This window comes from Staurois parvus, unplaced genomic scaffold (genome assembly GCF_062004578.1).
Source record: "Staurois parvus isolate SC_StPar_1 unplaced genomic scaffold, SC_StPar_1.0 ptg000287l, whole genome shotgun sequence".
NCBI lineage: Eukaryota > Metazoa > Chordata > Amphibia > Anura > Ranidae > Staurois > Staurois parvus.
In genome coordinates this window covers 17,887,035-17,899,388 of record NW_028318083.1, presented here as the reverse complement: position 1 = coordinate 17,899,388, position 12,354 = coordinate 17,887,035, and the positions used below count along the sequence as shown (strand labels likewise).

At 40.6% G+C, this 12,354-nt stretch overlaps 1 protein-coding gene across 1 annotated transcript in view; it reads left to right on the top strand.

Moving 5' to 3' along the window:
- The window catches only part of RNF144B (ring finger protein 144B), a 110,440-nt gene that overhangs the window by 69,378 nt on the left and 28,708 nt on the right, over positions 1 to 12,354 (top strand). The gene's annotated exons all lie outside the window — the stretch shown is intronic.

The following is a 12,354-nucleotide window of genomic DNA, read 5'->3' as shown; positions in this document are numbered from 1 at the left end:
CCCCCCCAATCCCCCTTTCCTCTGTGACGGCAAGTAGGGGTTCTTTTCCCTACATCCACTGTCACTTTTTAAAGAGTGTGGCTACGTGGGGCTCTGCCCACATAGCCACATCATTCGTTCACAATCTCCTGTGAATGAATAAAGTACAAGTACCAAAACTAAAACAATGTGATGTGATACTTACAATATACAAAACAATAATGTAAATGAATTCCCTTCAATAGTGCCATACACATGGAACTGTATTACAACACACATCCCTCCTTTGTGTACTTAACGATATAAAATGCATAGAGCAATGACATACAATATTCAACTGTAACATTCATTGTGTAATATGGTACATTCTGTAAACAATATACACTATATTGCCAACAGTATTGGGGCACCCCTCAAAATCATTGGATTCAGGAGTTTCGATCACCTCCATGGCCCCAGGTGTATAAAATCAAGCACATAGGCTGTAGATTGCTTCTACAAACATTTGTGAAAGAATGGGTCGCTCTCAGGAGCTCAGTGAATTCAAGCATGGTACTGTGATAGGTTGCCACCTGTGCAATAAGTCCATCTGTGAAATTTCCTTGCTATTAAATATTTCACGATCAACTGTTAGTGGTAATATAACAAAGTGGAAGCAACTGGGAACAGCAACTCAGCCAGTGGTAAGCCACATAAAATGACAGAGAGGGGTCAGCGTATGCTAAAGCACACAGTGCACAGAAGTCGCCAACTGTCTTCAGAGTCAGTAGCTAAAGACCTCCAAACTTCGTCTAGCCTTCAGACTAGCACAACAGTGCATAGAGAGCTTCATGGAATGGGCTTCCATGGCCGAGCAGCTACATCCAAGCCTTACATCACCAAGTGCAATGCAAAGCTTGAGATGCAGTGGTGTAAAGCACGCCGCCTCTGGACTCTAGAGCAGTGGAGATATGTTCTCTGGAGTGACGAATCGCGCTTCTCTGTCTGGTAATCCGATGGACGTGTCTGGGTTTGGCGTTTGCCAGGAGAACAGTACTTGCCTGACTGCATTCTGCTAAGTGTAAAGTTTGGTGGAAGGGGGATTATGGTGTGTGGTTGACTTTCAGGGGTTGGGCTTTGCCCCTTAGTTCCAGTGAAGGGAACTCTTAAGGCGTCAGCATACCAAGACATTTTGGACAATTTCATGCTCCCAACTTTGTGGGAACAGTTAGGGGATGGCCCCTTCCTGTTCCAACATGACTGCCTACTTGTCCGCCATCAGTGCCTGACCTCACAAATGCTCTTCTGGAAGAATGGTCAAACATTCCCATAGACACACTCCTAAACCTTGTGGACAACCTTCCCAGAAGAGTTGAAGCTGTTATAGCTGCAAAGGCTGGGCCAACTCAATATTGAACCATACAGACTTAGACTGGGATGCCATTAAAGTTCATGTGCGTGTAAAGGAGAACTTGCACAATTGGTGGCTGACTAAATACTTTTTTGCCCCACTGTAAATGACACTTAACTGAGACAAACACACTACAGAGGGATATGCTTTGTTCATATTTCATGTCTGAGGTTTACAGCCACTTTAAGTGATAGTGTGAGAAGGGAATAAGTGTAGAGGGACAAATTAAAGGATACAGTTTGGGGGTTAAGTGTTAAAGGGCCAGGTTAAGTGTTAATTGTTCCTGTTGGGTAGGGTTGAGTGTTAGAGAGATGCTTTAATATAGGGGATAATTTAGCAGTTGCTGACACTGGGCTACTAGTGTATTCACAATAGTTATTGTGTTGGGAGTCTTATGCCAACAACACATCTAGCACTGGGCTCCTGGTGCTGAAAAAAAATGTTTTAAAGTAATCAAACGTTTATGCCAGGGGTCTCCTAACTTTCTAAACAAAGGCCCAGTTTATTGTCCTTCAGACTTTATGGGGGCCGGACTGTAGCCAATGGGAGTGGAAATTTTCCTGGAATCAGTGGAATCCTGGAAACATTGCAACATTTGGTATAAAGGAGAGGACTAGTGCCCCATAATTGGTATCATTGGGAGGAAGAGTGCCCCATCATTGGTGTCAGTGGGAGAAATAGTGTTCCATTGTTGGTATCAGTGGGAGATATTGTGCCCCATTGTTGTTGTTAGTTGGCAGAATTGTGTTTTCATATCCGTGAGAAGCAAGGGCCAGATAAAGGCAAGCAAAGGGCCGCATCTGGAGACCATTGGTTTATGCTATGCAAACCCAGTCTCATCTGCAATAATACAGTGCCTTGAAAAAGTATTCATACCCCTTGAAATTTTCCACATTTTTGCCTTGTTACAACCAAAAATGTAAATGTATTTTATTTGGATTTTATCTGATAGACCAACACAAAGTGGCACATAATTGTGAAGATGAATTGTTTTCAATTTTTTTTACAAATACATATCTGAAAAGTGTGGCATGTATTTTTATTTAGCCCCCTTTACTTTGATACCCCTAACTAAAATCTAGTGGAACCAATTGCCTTCAGAAGTCACCTAATTAGTAAATAGAGTCCACTTGTGAGTAATTTAATCTCATTATAAATACAGCTGTTCTGTGAAGCCCTCAGAGATTTGTTAGAGAACATTAGTGAACAAACAGCATTATGAAGGCCAAGGAACACACCAGGCAGGTCAGGGATAAAGTTGTGGAGAAGTTTAAAGCAGCGTTAGGTTATAAAAAAAAAAATATCCCAAGCTTTGAACATCTCAAGGAGCACTGTTCAATCCATCATCCGAAAATGGAAAGAGTATGGCACAACTGCAAACCTACCAAGACATCCACCTAAACTGAGAGGCCGGGCAAGGAGAGCATTAACCAGAGAAATAGCCAAAAGGCCTATGGTAACTCTGGAGGAGCAGCAGAGACCCACAGCTCAGGTGGGAGAATCTGTCCACAGGACAACTATTGTCATGCACTCCAAAAATCTGGCCTTTTATGGAAGATTGGCAAGAAGAAAGCCGTTGTTGAAAACCATAAGAAGTCCTGTTTGCAGTTTGCAAGAAGCCATATGGGGGACACAGCAAACATGTAGAAGAAGGTGCTCTGGTCAGATGAGACCAAAATTGAACTTTTGTGGCCTAAAAGCAAAAAACACTGTGTGGCAGGAAACTAACACTGTTCATCACCCTGAACACACCATTCCCACCATGAAACATGGTGGTGGCAGCATCATGTTGCATGGATTCTTTTCTTCAGCAAGGACAGGAAATCTGGTCAGAGAAGATGGGAAGATGAATGGAGCCAATAAAGGGCAATCTTAGAAGAAAACCTGTTAGAGTCTGCAAAAGACTTGAGACTGGGGTGGAGGTTCATCTTCCAGCAGGACAACCCTAAACATACAGCCAGTGCTACAATGGAATGGTTTGGATCAAAACATTCATTTGTTAGAATGATCCAGTCAAAGTCCAGACCTAAATCCAATTCAGAATCTGTGGCAAGACTTGAAAATTGCTGTTCACAGACGCTCTCCATCCAATCTGACAGAGCTTGAGATATTTTGCAAAAACGAATAGGCAAAAATTTCACTCTCCTAGATGTGCAAAGCTGGTAGAGACATCCGCAAGAAGACTTGCAGCTGTAATTGCAGCGAAAGGTGGTACTACAAAGTATTGACTCAGGGGGGCTGAATGCAAATGCGCGCCACGCTTTTCAGATATTTATTTGTAAAAAATATTGAAAACCATTTATCATTTTCCTTCCACTTCACAATTATGTGCCGCTTTGTGTTGGTCTATCACATAAAATCCCACTAAAATACATTTGCGTTTTTAGTTGTACCATGACAAAATGCGGAACATTTCAAGGGGCATGAATACTTTTTCAAGGCAATGTAGGTGTGTGTATTATGGTAAATGATAAGTTCACCTTTTAGGATCATGTAACATGTTCCCACTCCTGCAGCCACTCCCCAATCCTTGCATTCCCTGTGACAGTGGGCTGGGGATCTTTTTCCTGTCCACACTGTCCCTATTTGAAAAGAGCACGGCCATGCTCTGCTTACACGGCCGTTTCATTCATTCACAGAGTTCTGTGAATGAATGAACAAACTACAAGTACCAACATCCTTTGCAGCTGTTGGCTGGGCTCTGTTGAGCGCTCTAGGTAGTCCATTGATACTTCCTGCCAGTGCGTAGCTGCCTGCTTGTACGAGGCATGAGTCTGCAAGAGTCATGCATTGCACTCACAATCTGCTGATTAGAGGTGCTATACTTTCCAGGCTCCTAATTAAAAAAAATTACAAAATGTACATTTTTTACATGCAAAAAGATGTGCATTTACAATTTTTTCTTTTAAAAGTGAACTTATCTTTTAAGAAATGGTTTGCAAGAATCACTTAAAGTGAGAACTGGTTTGTAGTTGTTGACTGCGTTATCACATATTACCACCCACCAAACACCTACACTGCTGTTTAGTCATTCTGCTTTGCAATGACCCTTGTGGATATAAGATTAGAACTTCCAGCTGTAACTATTTTCCTTTTTAAAGTAACATTCTGTTCAATATATGTACAAAATATCCAGGTATTCACTTTGGTACAAAGTAAGCAAGCTGGCATATTCAAGTACAGCTTTAATTGTCTGAGACAGCTTGGGACCATTAAAGATAAATTGTATAATGAGATAATTTCATGTCTGTAGCTACTCCCTGACTTCTCCGGATATATCCTAACTGACTTTTCTTAGGGGAAGGTCTTAATTGGTTAGTTTGGATTTTCATGTTATTTTTCCTAACTTAAAACAGGCTTCTTCTGTCTTCCCTCCCCCTTCTACAGACATAAACATGTATGCTTGGCGAATCAGAGCATTAAAGATGAATTCCAGACAAACAGCTAAATATACAGAGGAAATACATACTGTACGTGACAGCTGGTTTACTTGCCAAAGGCTTTTTGTTCTCCATCCAGTTCCAAGAATTATACAGCTCTGCCCCACATCACAGCCATGTCTAGCAGGGGAGGAGATCTTTCGTTGCTGCAGTTTTACTTTCTCTTACAGGCCGCCTCCCTGTCCCCACCCTGTAACTGGAAAGTGAAAGGGGGAAAAAGCACTTTGATGATCTTATCTCTCTTTTCATCTGCTCTTTCCTACAGTCAGCATACTCCCTTGCACTGTATCACGCCTGATTGGCTCCTTGTGCTGCTTCTCTCTGCCCCCTTCTGTTCTGCAGATTGTACAATAGACTACAAGATGCTGATACCAAGTCGATTTCAGTCTGATGAAAAGGCTGTTTGCTTTGAAACACGTCACCGCCCCTTCCTACGGCTCCACGCTACGTCGTGACGTCACTTCCGCTCGGCAGCCATCTTGGCTGCGCTCCAAGCTGGCTCTGATACGTGACCAAACAATGCTGGTGGGAAAGGCCAGGAACACCTGTCCAGAGCCCGGTTCTTCACCTGCTCTGCGACTCCCTGGACACTCATCTGCCCTTCTCTCTTCCACTGGGACCCGCAAAGGAGCGCCAGCCACTTGATGCATGATATACACCCACATCTTGTGCGTTTTTAAGTCTTGTGTGCAATAAACTGTTACCTCCTTACTACACTTAGTCTGGCGCACCTCTCTCTCCTCGATTTCAGTTATGGACATGCTTGCTTTAAAAAATACATTTAATTCTGTAATGACTACAGATCTGCATTGCGCTTTTTATATCTATTTGGAGTTCAGATTTAATATAAATGTAGAGGTCTTTTAGGGGTCGGATGGGGCCTGCACTTTTGGGGCCTGTGGGTAGCTTTTAGATGTGGGCTCAGTGAATACGAATATACACAGAAAGCAAGAATGCTTTGAATCTATCAAGAACTTCAAATGTGTTTTTTTTTTTTTTTTTTTTTTTTTTTAACCTTTGTCCCTAAAAAGGTTCAAGGTTTCTAGCCGGTAGTTACTGGATAATCAGTGAACAGGAATAGGTGAGATAATCTGATATGGATTTCTTGAGTCATTAGATGGTCTGTGTTTGGCTGATAATATGGAACAAAAAGAGAGAAATAAGCAAAAACACTGACCTTGTAAGAACATTTCCTGGTTAAATCACTCTTTCTGCTACAGTGCACATGTAAGAACACGTTTTGCAAATATTATGCCTTTTATTATTGCTTCTGGTCAGTGATGTGGAGTTTGATATATAATTTTTTTGAAAGTTTTTTTTTTTTTTTTTTTTTTTTAATTTTACATGAGAAAACAAACAGAAATATAGTGCCATAAATCGTGTCTCATACAATAGAAAGACAAAGGGTACAATTCACTAAAGCTTATCACACTAGTTAAGTCAGTCACATGACCATATATCACATGTGATACTGAATATGTCAATTCACTATTGCTAGTATGCGGTATTTACCGAAAATAGCAAAAACACTCTGTAAATACTGCAGAAAAAGACCTTTAAAGTCAATTCACAAAAGGAAATGATTAAATGCATGCGGTAATTAAGTAGTGGTTCAGCCATGCGGTATGTACTGGTATATGTCAGCACTGTCATGGGTTGTTAAGGAATGGTTGGCCGCGAAGTGCTTAACAACCTATGAGTCATCAGCTGTCAGCGGTGTTCCCCACTGACAGCTGAATGGAAATAATCGCCGGCAATTAAAAAATAATTAAAAAACGGCATGGGGTCCCCCCCTCTATCCATACCAGGCCCTTTGGGTCTGGTATGGGTTTTGAGGGGAACCCCCACACCAAAATCCATACAGACTCTTATTCAAGCATGCAGCCCGGCAGGTCAGGAAAGGGTGGGATGAGCTAGCCCCCCCCCCCCCAACCATACCAGGCCACATGCCCTGAACAAGGGGGGTGCTTTGGGGTGGGGGGCTGGGGCCACTTCCTGACAACCCTGACCGGTGGTTGTGGGGGTCTACGGGCGGGTGGCTTATTGGAATCTCCCCCCCCGTATGTGAATGAGTATGTGGTACATGGTACCGCTATCCATTCACGAAAAAAAAAGTGTAGCGTGAAAAAACACTGGAGACAATCTTTGACAAGTCCTTTATTTTGATTGATCAACTTTGGGGAACATTCTTTTATTTTCCTTCTTTTAATAAAGGACTTGTCAAAGACTGTCGCCTGTCCTTTTTCACACTATACTTTTTTTTTATAGTTGTGGGTTGCGGTATCTGGGGGCCCTAAAGGGGGCTTCCAGATTCCGATAAGCCCCCCGCCCACAGACCCCCACAACCACCAGCCAGGGTTGTGGGGAAAAGGCCCTTGTTCCCATCAAAGCACCCCCCCCCCATGTTGAGGGCATGTGGCCTGGTATAGTTCAGGAGGGGGGGGGCGCTCGCTCCCCCCCCCCCCCTTTCGTGACCTGCCATGCTGATGGCTGAAACATTAACGCGTGGTTTTACTACTAATATACAGCATGACTTGACAATATAAATCATGCGGTATTTTAGTAGCGTTTTTTACTGAATTCAAATTTTTGTTTGAAAAATGCTGTGCGGTATCCTACTGCATACTCGGATACGGTAGGATACCGCTTGGTGAATTGTGCCCAAAAAGCATGATAACATCACAGTTATAAATCACAGTTATACAAAATTAATTTCCACAAGGATACGGTAAACTGCTTTATATATGGTACATACTGTACATCTACCAAATCAAGCTTTGTAGAAAAAAGGGGATTTATTGTGTTACTAAACACAGGACCCTGCATTCACTATATCTGGTCTCCCACATTACACAGAACATGGAAATGCAATTATTTTAGTAAATATAAACTGATAAATACTTTTTCTCATCAGCAGTTAGAGCAGTCTTGTGGCTTCTATCAGTGCCCAGCTGAGCACTAGTTAAAGCTTGTAGGAGTAGTTTTCATTCTCTCACTGTCCTATGATACTGCAGGGCCCCTGACCCTCTGCCTGGACAGTGCTGATTGGCCCTGTGCTGATCACATGCTCTCTCCCAAGCAAAAAAAAAAAAACTCGCAATACACACCAAACTGAGAATGTGCAGCTTGTCCCCAAGGCTCTGTTCTATCAGGTGATGAGTCAGGACAGTGGAATAAGGGGAGGATTAAAGAAGACAGGATTTAACAGCCTGTTTGCACAATGCAGAGGATTAACCCCTTAGGTTCCACAGTGAGTATAACAAGCATGCTTTACTGCATATACAGACTGATTTTACTGTTGTGAGTTTAGTAACACTTTTAAGTTGCATAGGAATAGCAGCACAAGAAAAAAAGTCACAATGAGCGTAAATGTAGTAATCAAGGGCATACAAATCTTCAGCCATCACTAATATTGAACCAGTTATTGTACCTTAAATAAAAGAATTTCTCTGATCAGCAGATGATGGGAGAAATGATGGCGCCAACCTTACTGCAGGTCTGACACTCAGCTGCAAGGGGGATGTTTGCTATTATTTTTATCAAACACATTATTCCTCTTGGTAAAAGAGTATTTGGTTGTCCATAGAGATGAGCGAATTATTCAAAAATTCGATTCGGCTGATTCGCCGAATTTGAGGAAGAAATTCGATTCGATGCGAATTTATTCGCTACGAATTTAACTTATAAAAAGGGTTTCTAGGCTTCAGAGAGCCTTTATATTAGTGCAGAACACTGTACCTTTAATTTAAATGCCCTTGGAGATGAGGAAGGAGAAGGAGAAGGGTGAGAAGAAGGAGAAGGAGAAGGATGAGAAGGATGAGAAGAAGGAGAAGGATGAGAAGAAGGAGAAGGATGAGAAGAAGGAGAAGGATGAGAAGAAGGAGAAGGATGAGAAGAAGGAGAAGGATGAGAAGAAGGAGAAGGATGAGAAGGATGAGAAGGATGAGAAGGATGAGAAGGATGAGAAGGATGAGAAGGATGAGAAGAAGGAGAATTCCAAGCCGGTAAAAAGTGTATCTGCAGAGCTCCGCTATTTCTTAGCGGAGCTCTGCAGATACACTTAGCGGAGCTCTGCAGATACACTTTTTGCCGGCTTGGAATTCTACTTATTTTCATCCTACTTCTTCTTCTTCATCCTCATCCTCTTCTTCTTCTTCTGAGGATGAGGATGAAGAAGAAGAAGAAGTAGGATGAAAATAAGAAGAATTCCAAGCCGGCAAAAAGTGTATCTGCAGAGCTCCGCTAAGTGTATCTGCAGAGCTCCGCTATTTCTGACAGTTCTCTGACATTCACTCCATACAGCGGTTGAAACATTGTATCTATTTGTTTCCATAAATGGAAACAAATAGATACAATGTTTCAACCGCTGTATGGAGTGAATGTCAGAGAACTGTCAGAAATAGCGGAGCTCTGCAGATACACTTAGCGGAGCTCTGCAGATACACTTTTTGCCGGCTTGGAATTCTTCTTATTTTCATCCTACTTCTTCTTCTTCTTCTTCCTCAGAAGAAGAAGAATGAAAAGAAGAAGAATGAAAAGAAGAATGAAAAGAAGAATGAGAAGAATGAAAAGATTCTTCTTCTTTTCATTCTTCTTTTCATTCTTCTTCTTCTTTTCATTCTTCTTTTCATTCTTCTTTTCATTCTTCTCATTCTTCTTTTCATTCTTCTTTTCATTCTTCTTTTCATTCTTCTCATTCTTCTTTTCATTCTTCTTTTCATTCTTCTTTTCATTCTTCTTTTCATTCTTCTTTTCATTCTTCTTTTCATTCTTCTCATTCTTCTTTTCATTCTTTTCATTCTTCTTTTCATTCTTCTTTTCATTCTTCTCATTCTTCTTTTCATTCTTCTTTTCATTCTTCTCATTCTTCTTTTCATTCTTCTCATTCTTCTTTTCATGAAGAAGAAAAGAATGAAAAGAAGGAAAAGAAGAATGAAAAGAAGAATGAAGAAGAAGAAGAATGAAAAGAAGAATGAGAAGAATGAAAAGAAGAATGAGAAGAATGAAAAGATTCTTCTTCTTTTTTTCATTCTTCTTTTCATTCTTATTCTTCTTTTCATTCTTCTTCTTCTTTTCATTCTTCTTTTCATTCTTCTTTTCATTCTTTTCATTCTTCTTCTCATTCTTCTTCTCATTCTTCTTTTCATTCTTCTTTTCATTCTTCTTTTCATTCTTCTTTTCATTCTTCTTTTCATTCTTCTTTTCATTCTTCTTTTCATTCTTCTTCTCATTCTTCTTTTCATGAAGAAGAAAAGAAGAATGAAAAGAAGGAGAAGAATGAAAAGAAGAAGAAGAATGAAAAGAAGAATGAGAAGAATGAAAAGATTCTTCTTCTTCTTTTCATTCTTCTTTTCATTCTTCTTCTTCTTTTCATTCTTCTTTTCATTCTTCTCATTCTTCTTTTCATTCTTCTTTTCATTCTTCTTCTTTTCATTCTTCTTCTTTTCATTCTTCTTCTTTTCATTCTTCTTCTTTTCATTCTTTTCATTCTTCTTCTTTTCATTCTTCTTCTTTTCATTCTTTTCATTCTTCTTCTTTTCATTCTTCTTCTTCTCATTCTTCTTTTCATTCTTTTTCTTCTTTTCATTCTTTTCATTCTTTTTCTTCTTTTCATTCTTCTTCTTCTTCTTTTCATTCTTTTTCTTCTTCTTTTCATTCTTCTTCTTCTTCTTTTCATTCTTCTTTTCATTCTTCTTTTCATTCTTCTTTTCATTCTTCTTTTCATTCTTCTTTTCATTCTTCTTTTCATTCTTCTCATTCTTCTTTTCATTCTTCTTTTCATGAAGAAGAAAAGAAGAATGAGAAGAATGAAAAGAAGAAGAATGAGTAGAATGAAAAGAAGTATTCCAGTACAGCAAAAAGTGTATCTGCAGAGAGCTCCGCTATTTCTGACAGTTCTCTGACAGTTCCTTCACATTTACAGCGGTTGAAACATTGTATCTATTTCCGAATAAAAACATCTGTATCCTAAATGGAAACAAATAGATACAATGTTTCAACCGCTGTACATGTGAAGGAACTGTCAGAGAACTGTCAGAAATAGCGGAGCTCTCTGCAGGGACACTTTTGCCGGCTGATCGGGAAAAATCCGATTCGCGCACCCGAAGTATGCTAATATTCGGATTCGCCGCGAATCGAATTTTTCCTGAAATTCGAAACGAATTCCACTTCGCCTGGTTCGATTCGCTCATCTCTAGTTGTCCACAATCATTGCCATTTTTTAATCTCATTTTGGCAGTAGCATCACGACTCAATGTTTTTTTCTATCACAAAATTTTCCACAAAGCTAGCTTAGTGTGCAATTTACTGGGGTTAAAAGAGGCAGTATGGAGGCTTCATATGGGCGCCTGTAAAACACCTCTGAAAAGCGCTCTGAACACGGATCATGTTTCAGAGGCACAACAATGTTGTTGTACATCTAAAAAGCCTTAAGGTGGTTGTAAACCTCAGACATGGAATCTGAAGAAAGCACGTATTTCTAGAGTGTTTTTTCTTTGCTTTTCTCCAAAGCACTAAGCATCATTTCTCTCTGCTGTCTAGTTCCACTGTTATCAGCACGAGTCACTTCTGACAAGTTTTAGTGACACCAAGAGCTAAAAAGGTGAAAGGGGAGGGACCTCCAGCACACAGAATGTGATTGACAGCCTCAGCTCTGTTCCTGTGTGCTGTGTGAAGGAGTATGTCTCTTCCCTCCAATCAGCTTCCAGAACTCTTATACAGTGTGTAACTGCAGCTCCCTGCCTCCTGCTTTGTGAAAAATGATTTTCCCTTCTGAGTTTTACAAGGATGTACAGGACAAATTTCAGCAGATAAACAGGTACAACTTATGTAGGAAGATTTGTTTCATCTCTGTGTATCCCTGAGGTTAGTCACTTCACTGGATATAGGCCAGGGTTTTCAACCACGTTACACTGGATATACATGCTCCATTATTTTTTGTTTTGTTTTTTTGTCATTCAGCTAGCAAATGGATTCTCCCATCCACAGGTGGACAAGGAATGCTCCCTGCTGTGCTATTGTGTTCTGACAGCTGGGACTCCTCCACTGACAGAATACACTGATCGGCACTGCAGCCAATTGGCTGTAGCTGCTGATTGAATGAAAGTTTTCCGACCGTCCCGTTCAACAGAAGTCGATCTTCCAATCGACATTTGTCAAACAGGCCGCCACACACAGAATTTCAGCTGTTTCTTGCTGAACCAGCCAAATTTCGATCTATGTGCACCCACCTTTTAGTGTTGCTGAACTGCAGCAAAGAAAAATCAGACCTTCTCCCCAAACAGGAGCTGTGTGGTATGACACTGTGGTCTGGATGGACAGAAATACAAATCTTTTCCAGGGCAGGTAAAACCACTCCCTTGTATGTACTTCTTCTGTGTACTTAGCTGTTTGTTTAGTGTTTAGCTAGAATAATTACATTTATTTGGGCACACATACAGCTACACTTCATGCATTTCTCACATAGCAGATGGGTGTATGTACAATTCCACAGAGCCTGGTATCATTATTGTTATGCAATGTGATATGGAATCAAGGTGAATATCG